Raw genomic sequence first — 12908 nt, 5'->3', positions numbered from 1 at the left:
CCTACCACAGTTAATTAGCTTCATTACTCTTCTGATTATTTCCAATGATAAAGCATTTTTGCCTACACAGCACGAGTCTTCTATTTCCAAATAAATTAAGGTTATTTATTTATTTATTTATTGGACTTTATTCACTAAATTTCCTCAGAGCTCTAATAAAACAAGTAACCTGTTTCTTCTAAAACGGTCTTTGCTCTTTGGTCACTGGGAAATGTATCCTGAATTTCCTTTGATGAGGGTGAGGAAATAATTGTCTTTGAGACTTAGTTTTCTGACATCTTATCATAGTTTAAACTTTTCACCAATACATCAATACTAAGGAAAACACAGTAAACACACAAAAGCATCATTTCTGTAAAATCCAACTAGGAGAAAGAAAACTTATGCATTATGAAGGACAAACTGCATGAGATATTTTTTCCTAAATTTTTTTTTTACACAGACACAAAATCGTTAAGGTTGGAAGGGACCCCTGGAGCTAACCCTGTCCAGTCCTGTCACCTAAAGAAGGTGACACAGGAACTTATCCAAGTGGGTTTTGAACGTCTCCAGAGAAGGGGACTCCACAGCCTCCCTGAACAGCCTCTTCCAGTGCTCTGCCACCCTCATTTTGTTGGAGTGGAACTTTTTGTTTATGGCCATTGCTGGCACCCATTAACTATCTATCCAGTCCTTTGAGGAAGTGACTAAAGAAAACATCAGTTTCTCAGAATCTGGTATAGCAAAGACCTAAGGAAATGGACACAAGACACCAAGGGGGGGTTTAGATTGTGGGAAGAAAACAGCTCACAATAAACAGATCTTCCAAAACTTAGAGGATCTCCTCTGCTTTCCAGAAAGTCATGTTCTAAACAAGTATTGATTCAAAATAGTATACAGGATAATGAACCAAGCCAATATATAAAAACAAAAATATTTTTAAAAAAAACAGTGATCATTGCTATATATATATATATATTTGTATCGGTCTTTAAAGTATAGGGTTTACTGTTTCCAAAATTCAATTCCAATATATAAAAACAAAAATATTTTTAAAAAAAACAGTGATCATTGCTATATATATATATATATTTGTATCGGTCTTTAAAGTATAGGGTTTACTGTTTCCAAAATTCAATTCCATAGAATCACAGTTTGTGGCCGAAATACGAGCACCATAGATGACAATAATAAAACCATTGCTGTGACCTTCCCTGCAATGAATGGAGGCCTCATTTCATTGTAAAAGCTCTGCATGGGTTAACAGGAGTGTAGGTGGCTGGGCTGATCTCAAGCCTTTACTGCCTTATGTGGCCTATTATACTGGGTGAAAGCTGTGAGAAAACTTCAAGATTTGCAGAAATATTTTAGTGCAGTTTCATTATGACTATACAAAGTGACAACTTTGGTAACATGAAGTCTTTTAACTCTGACAGTTAAGATAAAGCACAATGTAATCTTAGTAAACTCTATTGCTAGGAAGAAAGGAAAATGAAGCAATGCTTATCATCATAACTTCTCCCAATTAATGAAACCTGTCTGGAGTCAAGTTTCATTTTGTGAGCTATAGTTCTTAAATACTCACTGCACACATTTCATTCTCAAGGGTCCTTTTCAAAGACTTAAAGTATGAATTTAGTCAAGCTATTCAAAGTTTTCAGATCAAGGTTTTTTACATCGGTATTTCCTGTCTGGGTGCTGTGGTGAAAAGGATTTGATAAAAGAGTTTCACTTTAGGACAATTTCCAAACATCAGTACTTGGAAGAAGACATACTTCTAGTCTAGACAATTGAGGAATGTTGCAAGAGCCAAAACACAAGCATAGTACCAAAATTTTCCCTTATAATCCAGGAAACATAAATCTAGGAAAAATTCATCATTTTGCCATATCATTCTGGTTATTGTTTTATTAAATACCTTACCAGAAATTTATATATTCCCCATCTGATGGAAAAAAGGAGTAAAATCTAATATACCATATGAAACAAAATCCATACTATTGCAATCATAATCCTAAACACTGCTGTTTCTCAGCTACATTTATGTTATCAGAATATTAAGAAGGTCAATGAGCATCACTGGACGACTGCACACAAACATCCTTGTAGATGCAGATATGTAAATAAGCAGTACATCTCACTGTTTAAGCCACCTGCTGCCTAAGAATGTCGAAGGTGTCTACAATAATTAACTCTACCCCACCATAATTTGTGGGTTGAGGGGCTTTTGGGGCTTTTTGGTTTTTTTCTGTTTGGTTTGGTTTTCAGTTTTCAGGTTTTGGGGTTTTGGTTTGGTTTTTTGCTTTTGTTTTTTTTTAATCAAATGCTGTTAGCCTTCCTTTATACAGTCAGGAAATTAAATACAAATTAAGGACTTAACCAGAAAATCTTTGGTATCACCCAGAACAGAGTCAATTTTTTAAACTCTTTTTAAGTGGAAAACTTGACCTATAAATTTATCCAGCCTATTTATATTAATTCCATGACCTTTTTTTTCCTATTATAAAATTAACTGGATGTAGCATCTATGGCATATAAGATATATGTAAAGGATGAAAGAAAAGGCAATAATGACAAAATGAGAGATGCTCTCATTGCAAGGTTCTGAAATCATGTGTCAGTATTATCTTCCTCAAAATTCAGATATTTTTGGACTCAAGTGTTCACTGATCTTTGAAAAGCAGACTTAACTTGATTCTGCACAAAGACAAAAAGAAAATCTAAAGAATTACAAGAAAGTGCATATCAACTATACATTCTCCAGTATATAATTCTTGATGTCTCATCTTTAGTGTTAGTACTTACCACCTATCTCTCAAATTGCCGTTTTCCTTTGTACTGCCTTTTTCATAAATCACTTAGATTTAAATGTTTTGAGTGGATCATAGTTTCAGAATTAATTTTTACTCTAGAAGAATATGGAGGGCTAAGAGCACAATACATTTGTTGTCGTCTATTCTCAGTCATGGATTTCCATGGAGATGCAGCATAGCATTAGCAGTTAAAACACTTTTTCTAAACAGTTACATTTCGTTATTTTCATATTTAGAAAAAGCCATTTCATAGCAATAAGGGTTTACAACTGATACTAAGCCCAATTAGTGTATTCATGAGCAGAAGATAATTCAGGTCTTGGTACTATTTATAAGGACAAGACACAGAAGGAATAAAAGTAGAAAGAATACAGGGAAGTTAAGTGGCTTTCTCAGGATCTCATGGTGCCAAGTTCAATGCTGTTTAAGGTGGACAACATGACAGCTCAGGGACTGCATTTCAGCATTTTCATGGTGTGTATTTGGGCTTACAGATTTCTTGTCTCATTTCTAAAGGCCAGCTCCTGAAATGTGTAGAAAACTTTCTGTGGGTTGAGGTCATTCAGCACCTTGTGAGACTGACCCTGATGTTCAGAGGTGCTGAGCACACACAGCTCCTGTCGACTAAGAGTTCACTGTACCCCTGAAAATCAATTCATGTCTAATGGCCTTTTCACCTGTCAGAAATAATTGCTGTTTCACAGAGGCATACTAACTCAGTCCCCATTTTGTTTTCAAAGGAGACTATTTATTTTTAGCCTCTTCGGAAACAGATCCACTAAGGAGGAAGATCAGGAATAAATTTTGTCCCAAAAGGAAAATATGTTTTATATGAAACACTCATTCTTCTTGTTGTCAGTCATAAAAAATACATCTTTTAATAGTTCTTTCCCTTGCAGAAAAATCTGTTTAACTAATCTGATCATATAAAAAAAAAATTATTTCTAATGTTAGATGCTCGGTTGGATATTCCCTGCTGGGATATACATTTTTACAGTCTAAGAAAATCCTTGATACCAGCAGAAGCAGCATTACATGTAACAGGGGATGTCCTTTCTTCAGCTGGATCAGTGCCCACGTGTTGGAGAGCCTTTCACTAAAAGGTATTATCCTCAGACATACTCGTGATGCCTTCACTGCTTCAATGTTTCAGAGGAGAACATCTTAATGTAGTTTTCTGTTGTTATAAGACAGGTTTGGAAATTAAAGAAAAGTTTTTACACAAGTAAATTGTAGACGTCTGAAAGGATGGTACAGCAGGGCCACATCAGAAAGTGCAAGTCCATTCAACGGAAATTAAAATGCACTTTAGGAAATAGTGAGCTGCATGCCTTGGCTGCAATAGCAGAACAGCTCTACTGGGATGTGTACAAACGCAACAAAAACTTCTAGATTTCATGTTCCTGCAAATCTTTCCTCACAAGGTTAAGTGTCTGCATGATGAGGGGCCTGTCTTTTCAAATGCAGGACAAAGCAGGCATTTGTCTTGTCTCCAGATCAGATCTTCAGTTCCCTTTTCTGCTAAACCTATTGGCTATTACAAAATGAAATTTCACTTTGAGAATTTAACAAAGGCAAAGAGTTAAAAACACTTGATTTTTCTTAAAAGCTTTTTTTGTCCAATATGTCCTTGTATCTATTCATTTATATACAAGTTTTGAGAAAATCTGAGTGATTTAGAAAAAGTATGCAATGCAAAAGCCCTGAGTACATGGTTTTGATGCACAGAAAATATTTCCATATGGACCTGCTTAACATGTATCCCTGGTTAAATGCTATTGGTATTCAGATTCTAAAAGCTAGCATGGTAAATCAGTAGTGTGCATATATCATAAGACTTATTAGCCCCTAATGTCTTCTAGCTGCCCAGGGATGTACTATGGCTCAATCCTATTTTCAGGAAAGTCAGTGACTAAATGATATCAAAGAGCAGAGCTCCCTCCCTCATGCAGGTGTTGGAGATTGAAATTAAAAATTACTACACTTTGTACCCTAGAGGCTGGATGCCCCAGAGCCATAGGGCTGTATCCCAAGGAAAACAGCTGGAGGCTATTGTGATGAACACTGCAAGGGTAAAAGAGAAAACAACTTCTGTTGTTAGTGAAATAGTTTTTCTTGTGATTGCTTTGACATGGCATATCACCAACATTCTGCATAAGCATCTTTTCTAATTTAAGAGTCTGAATGCTTCTGAACAATGAATACCTTGCTCTTTTAATTTCTCACTTTGGCAAAAGTAATAAAAGATCGCTTAATCCCTGTAGCTCATCCTTTGCCCCAGTTCAAAATGGGAAAACTGAACTTAAGTCTGGCCATGCATTTAATATGAGTTGTACATAGGTATTTCCCTTGGCATATTTTTAAAATATTTTTATTTTATTTACAACCCGTTGTAGTGGCTTTTTTGGGTCTTTTTAAATTTCAGCCTACATAATATTGTAGCATGTAGCTTGCTTTCTTTCTTTCTGCCCCACAGCTTGTCAATATAATTCCCTTTTTTTCTTTCGTTTTGGAAAGGAAAATTACACATTACTGTGGAATCATGCTATCTTTTTTTTCCTGACCTGTGCTCTTCATCTCTCACTGGCTTGGGGCCATTACTTTAATAGAATAGTTCTTCAAATGAATTAGATTACCTTTTTCATTGCTATTCTGTCTGGATGTCATTCTCATTGAAAATATTCATCTGCTTAGAAATTAACATTGAAAATGGCATTGACTAAGTAATTCTATTATGGACAAAACTGTATGTCAACAGATGTCACTTCAGTTTGTGATTTAAACTGATGAACTTCTTGATACAGCAAAAAAAACCTGTTCATAAAGCTCTCCTCCACATGCATGGACTGCATTGCCACTTTGCCAGGTATGTTTATATCACTTTTGCAGGTATGTTTATATACCTTATGTATCTCTCTAGTATATATTATGAGAAATGTATTAAAATATACATTTGTTGGTTATAAAATCTAATTTCTTTCTTCCTTTATTTTCTTGTAAAACAAAGCTTAGCTATATAAGGAACAAGTTAATAACCATGGCAGACAGGTGTGATGAAAAGGAAAAGCAGTTGGTGTAATTATATTTTTTCTTAGTTTTGCTCAGCTGCACTCCTTCAGCTTATTAACTTCCTCTTTGGGACTTGTAAGGTGTGTCAATTTGTGTGATATGATAAGCCTATGTAGTAAGGCTAAGTATTCTTTGGTGATATACCCTACCTTTTCATGTTACTTCAGAGCTGTAATGCTAGTCCACATAAAAGTCTCTTACATATAAAAATTCCCTGTATGTATATGGGAAATGTAAGACTACAATATACTTCCAAACTTCAATCAAGTAAGAGCAATTATACAAAGGATGGAAAAAAAATTAAACATTCCCAGTAATTATTCTTTGTCTTGTGGTTCTCAAATATACTGATAAAAGCAAGTATTTATCCCATGATTTCCATCATAGCTTTTCAATAGAAGGTTAAAAACAGTTTTACAAGTAAATACTTATAACCATTTCCTTACATGCTCCCCAAAATCCGCTTGCAACTCTATGGTAAATAAGATTAACAGCAAACTGACTTCTACTGAAGATGCAGTGATCAGGAAATAATCTATGTTTCAGTTCACTGGAAGCACCATGTAGAAGAAGTATTGCAGATTTTTGCTGGATTATGTGAAGCTGAGAGTGTCTCACTCCAGATCAGAATTTACTGAAATCCATCCATCAAGAGAGACAAATCACTATAGCTGGGGAAGGTCTTCCCCTGCCAACAATGTATTGTGGATGTCAGTTGATTAGTCATCATTTCAATTTAATGTATTTGTAACTAATCTTGTATCTTGGAAAAATAATGTTTTAGAAAATTAATTTCTTAAGAAAAATGTGTTCTATTTTTACAGGTTTTGCTGACTATCTTTTGGCCAACCTCATATAAAAAGAGACAATGCCATTCCAACTTAGTGTCTGTTCTTACCTTGATAAAGCCATGGAATATTGACTTTACAGGGATTTAAGGTTGTATCAAAGCTATGCTAGAAATGCAGCATGTGTTAGAGAAGAAGGCTGTCCTGGATTTGGCTGGGATAGCATTAATTTTCTTCCTAGTAACTGGTATAGTGCTGTGGTTTGGATTCAGTGTGAGAATGATGTTCTGGATGTTGCTCAGCACTCTTTAAATCAAGAACTTTGCCATTTTTCATGCTCTGTCACAAAGCAGGTGCACGAGAAGCTGCGAGAGAGCATGACCAGGAGAGCTGACCCAAACTAGGCAAAGGTGAATTCTATTCCATAGGATGTCATGCCTAGTATATATAAACTGGAGAGAGTTGGCCAAAAGAGGCTACTCACTACTTGCGGACAGGCTGTGTATTGGTCAGTGGGTGGTGAGAAATTTGTTTCTCTTAGGTTTGTTCTTTTTCTTTTTATTTTTCATCATCATGATCATGTTCATCATCATCATCATCACCAGCAGCAGCAGCAGCAGCAGAGGCAGCATATTTTACTTTATTTATTTAACTATTATATTGTTCTTATCTCAGCACATGAGTTTTACCTTTTCCTGATTCTCCTCCCCATCACAGTGGGGGTTGGGGTCCGAACCCTGTTTCACCGAGTTGCCAGCTCGGGTTAAACCACAACAAAGGGTTGTGACTTATCCTTCAATAGAGGCATTGTCTGATAAATAAAATTAATTGAGATGGAATTATAATGCTAAAGGTGGCTTATATTTTGGTGAAGGTCAAACACTGTAGACTTCAGATTACAAGAGGCAAAAAGATTCCAAAGCCCCAAAAGTAATGCACTCAAAGATAAATCTCTGCAGACCTGGAGAAAGAAAGAAGGAAGGAAGGAAGGAAGGAAGGAAGGAAGGAAGGAAGGAAGGAAGGAAGGAAGGAAGGAAGGAAGGAAGGAAGGAAGGAAGGAAGGAAGGAAGGAAGGAAGGAAGGAAGAAAGGAAGGAAGGAAGGAAGGAAGGAAGAGAGAGAGAGAGAGAGAAAGAAAGAAAGAAAGAAAGAAAGAAAGAAAGAAAGAAAGAAAGAAAGAAAGAAAGAAAGAAAGAAAGAAAGAAAGAAAGAAAGAAAGAAAGAAAGAAAGAAAGAAAGAAAGAAAGAAAGAAAGAAAGAAAGAAAGAAAGAAAGAAAGAAAGAAAGAAAGAAAGAAAGAAAGAAAGAAAGAAAGAAAGAAAGAAAGAAAGAAAGAAAGAAAGAAAGAAAGAAAGAAAGAAAGAAAGAAAGAAAGAAAGAAAGAAAGAAAGAAAGAAAGAAAGAAAGAAGAAAGAAAGAAAGAAAGAAAGAAGCTTTTAGTAAAAAAAGCCTTCAGATATTCACCTCAAATTATTGTTACCTACCAGGGGCCTTAAGGTCAATTGGCTTTGTTTAAACTGTTTGTAAGGAATGCAACTCACCCAGGAGAGGTTGCAAGAGAAAAGACCTTTTTTAAGGAGACTTTTCAAGTGCAGTGTTCACTGAAGTTCAGCTCAGCACATAGAGGGAAGAAGGGAGGGAGAAACATTCCCTGAGAAGCCTGGAGTCATTTTTCCATGTTTTAAGGGTATAGCACAGACAAGGAAGGAGCTTCTTGACGGCACTGCTAATCTGCTCCAGGGTACGGACATTACAAAGCTCTCGACCTTTTGTTGTCTTAGCCCTGAGTACGGATGCCATTCCCTGCACTGCAATGTAGAGCTGTAGTGTCACCTAATAACTGATACAATTTTATTGCACCATATTGTCCTCCAGCAGTGAACTTCGCCCTCAAAGGAGACATAGGTTCAAATCCCATTCCTGAAAGATGCTCCAGAGTTTATTTAGATTCCTTTAAGCTATGGAATACAGAGGGCAGTACAAACCATGCACTCCTTGGAGCCTCGAATACAACTCTGCTGAGCTCACTGTGGAAGCATTTTCTCAAACCATTCCCACTGTCTTTTCAATGGAAGTCAGTTGTCTGTAACTACACACACACATGTGGGGGTGCTATAAATATCACAGGATTTGGATCCCCATGATGAAAATAGTAGGTGGAGATCTGTAGAGACCAAATCACCTGAGATCCTCACAAATTTTCAGTCTGTACTTTGAAAGAAAACAGAAAAGTGATCTAGTGCGTGAAGATCATTTGTCATTTGCCTCAGGATTGAAATGAGCAACATATGTAAAGATTTCATGCAAAAAGCATAGCAGCACAATGCAGTCCAAGGCTCCCTTTATCCCAAAATTAAACTTTCCTATAAAAATCCACAAAATCTACTGATACAGAACTGTTTATTCCTTTATAAATTTCTGACTTATGTCAGAAACTAAATGAAAATGTCAGTGACTAAATTCCTGAGAAAGGAAATCAGTGTAACTGGTAGTTATCTGTCCCCAGGTGTTATTTACAAAGATTATACCTGTTCTTAGTAAGTGCCTATCTAAGTGTGAATTTAAATGTCACATGTATAATTCCATCTCTTCATTTTTTGGTGATCCTTGAAAGTCAAAAGATTGAAAGACAAAGGCTGAAATAAAATAAAGATTTAAAGTTTTCATTTTCAGAAGTATTCAGGAATATTTTTACTTATAGAAAGGATCCATTCAGATGTTGCTATGTAATTCTGAATATAGACTTCATCATGGTAACTGGGAATAGATTTAGGTGCACATGATTATAGCAATTTGACTTTGGACACAAACCTTGATTTTTATTTTATTTTATCTCCAAGCTATGTAGTGTTTCACAAAAAGTCTTCCAATGACTCAATTTATCCAACCTCATCCTAAAATGTATTTTTACTTTGCATAACATTCAAAAACTTTGACATTTCTTAAGTCAAAGATAATTTCATGTTTCATTGCTCAGGTACCTTTCTTATATTATTCTAATCTTTTTGCTGAGATATATATATATATAGCAAGTGGGCAATTCCTTTTAAAAATAAGGAGTCACAGGATATGCCCTGGGCCTGTGCCCTTCTTGGGTTGGAACTGCTGCATTCACTTTCATGTACAACATTATTATTCATTGTTATTCAGGTGCAGTGATTCATTTCTCATGATACAAAAGATAAATCCACCCTCACTTCAAATTTAGCAACACTGAACAGTTACAATCCTCATTGAAATTAATGGTACTTGGGAACACCCTGCCCACATAAAAGCTGATATTCTACCTGTGAAATCTCAATCTGCCATATAAAAATTAAAACTATGAATTTGTTTGAGTCTTTCCTATCTGTACATATGCACTTAGGCACAAATGTGTATTTCTGACAGACATTAAAATGGTCATTAAATCAAAGGCTTGTGAAAATAGAAACGCAAGAAACAAGACTAGTATGATTTCACAAACAATAAATCCAGAATGTCTGTTACACTCCCCCAGTGTGATGTCTTGAATACTGGGCTTTTTAAAACTAGTTCTTGTGAAGAAGAAGACAATTCTTAAAAATATCCAAATCGGTTGGCCGGGGGCAGGGGGAGGTAACAAAAAGACTTGAAATAAGGGAAAATTCACATCAAGATCTGGTGAATTATTTCACTGGGCTACCCTCCAATATCTCATTTCAGGTCTGAATTGATAGTTGCAATGCCTACGAAGTTCTTCTCAACAACCAATTTCTTTCCATCTTTATTTTTAGACCGTACAGCTCCTTCTATCAAGCTTGTGCTCTTCTTTACTGGATAAGCTGTACAACTTTATCTCTGACATTACCACTGCAGATAAGATGCACAGATTCATCTCCTGCAGTGTGGTTTTGTCCATGCACCTCCTGCACTTGGAGTGCAGAAACCCCTACCCCAATTACCATGAGGGTCTGACTTAACTGTCACTGTTTCTCAGTTCTCACTATCAGGTACATATTTTATTTCTTATGTCATTTCTGTAGATCTTATCTAAAGGCTCTCTACTTTCAGAAGATATTTATTGGTTTCTTATAAAGTGGGACAATAATTTTGGGAGATGTCATACCTCAGTGTGAATATAGAAACAATATAACCCTACTTCATATCTTTCTTTTGAAAAAAATTGAATTCACATAGTAGTTTTAAACAATAGCAAGTAGTAGTTTGAACTAAATTGTTTGGTTAAATCATTTAAGCTAATAAACCTCTTCCAAGGAAGAAGAACCCCTTCCTTAGCTGTCATGTTGTACTAGAAACCTGTATTTCACTGTAGTCCTGAAATCACACAGTTGCTTTTGAATCCCCAGCAATAACTGCATTCAAAGACTTATCTGTTAATTTGTAATCTGTTCAGTGTCTGACATATTAATTTTGATCAAGTGAGTTGAACTACACTGAGTAATGTGTGAAAGTTTTTGGGAAAACTTCATTATGTTTTTATTCCAATAGGTCTTATTGATGAAGACTAGCTTCTTTCTTCTGGCTCCTGTAGTCTTTTCCACTTAAGTTCCTTGTTTCAATGTACTTATTCCTGTAAGTGGGCCTTATTACCTACAAAGAATCCTTAAAAAATTCCCAGATTCTTCTCAAGAAAGATACAATATATGAACAAAATAAGTGAATAGACATTACAGAGTGAGGAAAGAATGGCTATGTGTTTGAAAGGCATGCCAAAAACCCACGTGATGATCCTTAGAGAAAATTCAGTAAAAGTAACAATTCATGAATGGCATTCCTATGGACTTACAGTTAACTTTCAGGCTGGAGTTAACCTACAACCTGGTTTTAACTGTCAGGAGAATTTTAATATTTTCAAATATTTCCCAATTATTCCATAAATGTATAATTCAAATCCAATGACAAAATAAAGAGATTTGGCTTGAAAACAGAGGGACAGAGTTTCTGTCTGACATTTGCATCGTAAATCCAGCCAGGAATCAGAATGCACTAGCCCACTGAAAGCTGGGGAAGTCAACGATAAACAAGCACACTGGGAGGCACAGCATTATTGCTAAATGGATTATTTATGCTAGTTCTCAAAACAAGGAAGGGAGGTGAATAATCCTCTTCATATCTCAAGGCTGCTGATCAAATAAAAATCTCCAAGTACAATAAAAACTTTGGCTCCTAGAAATATATTGGAACTCCCTGAGTTTTTTGTTCCCTCAGTTCAGAAGAAAAAATTGTTCCACAGCTGCAAAGAATCAATTTTTGTTACTCCTGAATTAGGATTTAAGTTCCCTGTGGGACTGCTTAAGCTTTCCATCCCCTTCAGCTCTCTGTGGGAGGCACCCATGGTTCTGAGGAAAAACACTCCTGAGGCCAGGCCAAGTTTGGAGCTAGAAAACAGAGCCAGGTGTTGAAGCCAAGTCTGTGAACCTCCATGGCACAGTGGTCCTCTAGACTCAGAAGTGAGGCAGGGCAGGGGGAAGATTCACATCCTGCTTTTCTTCCCACTTAGTGCTGGATTTGGCAGGATTTTGCTTCAGGTACACAGGGGAAACATGTTTTTCACTTAACTTTTGGTTATGTATAACCTTGAAAAATTAGCCTGGTCACAAACTTGGTTTGCACAAGATTTAGAGGCGAAATTAGCATCACATGTGCAGGAGGTGATCAAAAGCCCAGTGGAATTGGTGGACAATTTTCCACTGAGATCAATGGGCTCTGGATTACACCCATAAAGCCTGACTAACGAGGAGTTATGTGGATTAAAGCACAGGTTAAACTAGAAAATACAGTACTGCTGTGCCAATGGGATTCTGGATCTCTTTGGCTTCCCATAGATATAGCAATGAATAACACAAAGGGAACAGAAAGTCCCAAGTAAACTGTTGTGTGCAGTCAAACTCCAAGCTCTCACAGAGCCCAGGGGCTCCAGGCCTGCAGGAATAAGGACTTAGCTTGCAAGATCACAGAGAGTGCTTCAGTGTCAAATAAATTTCCAGTGCTTCATGAACTATAACATTAATAGTGTGTATTTCCTTTTTTCCTCCTATGTATTTTCATCTTTTGTGCATGGGAAGGAGAAGTTATATCCCTTGTAAAACATCTATGTAGGTCTAAGGCAGGAAGAGAGAGAAATCAGCTAGACATTTTGAAAAGACAAGTCCATTATCAGAAAGTTTTGCAGAATGTACTTAAGACCAGGCTGTTTTCAACAGCCAAGTGTCTTGTAAAAGGCACATAATGCAATGACATGTGATAACCTACAGTAAAATGAATCTTACTGCTCTATA

At 36.3% G+C, this 12908-nt stretch overlaps 1 long non-coding RNA gene across 12 annotated transcripts in view; it reads right to left on the bottom strand.

The window, feature by feature from the left end:
* The window catches only part of LOC148223892 (uncharacterized), a 123815-nt gene that overhangs the window by 28599 nt on the left and 82308 nt on the right, over nucleotides 1–12908 (bottom strand). The gene's annotated exons all lie outside the window — the stretch shown is intronic.

The sequence above is a fragment of the Sturnus vulgaris genome, chromosome 4 (genome assembly GCF_052056855.1).
Source record: "Sturnus vulgaris isolate bStuVul1 chromosome 4, bStuVul1.hap1, whole genome shotgun sequence".
Taxonomy (NCBI): domain Eukaryota; kingdom Metazoa; phylum Chordata; class Aves; order Passeriformes; family Sturnidae; genus Sturnus; species Sturnus vulgaris.
Note: the sequence above shows the minus strand (reverse complement) of the source record. Positions and strands in the feature narration are given on the sequence as shown.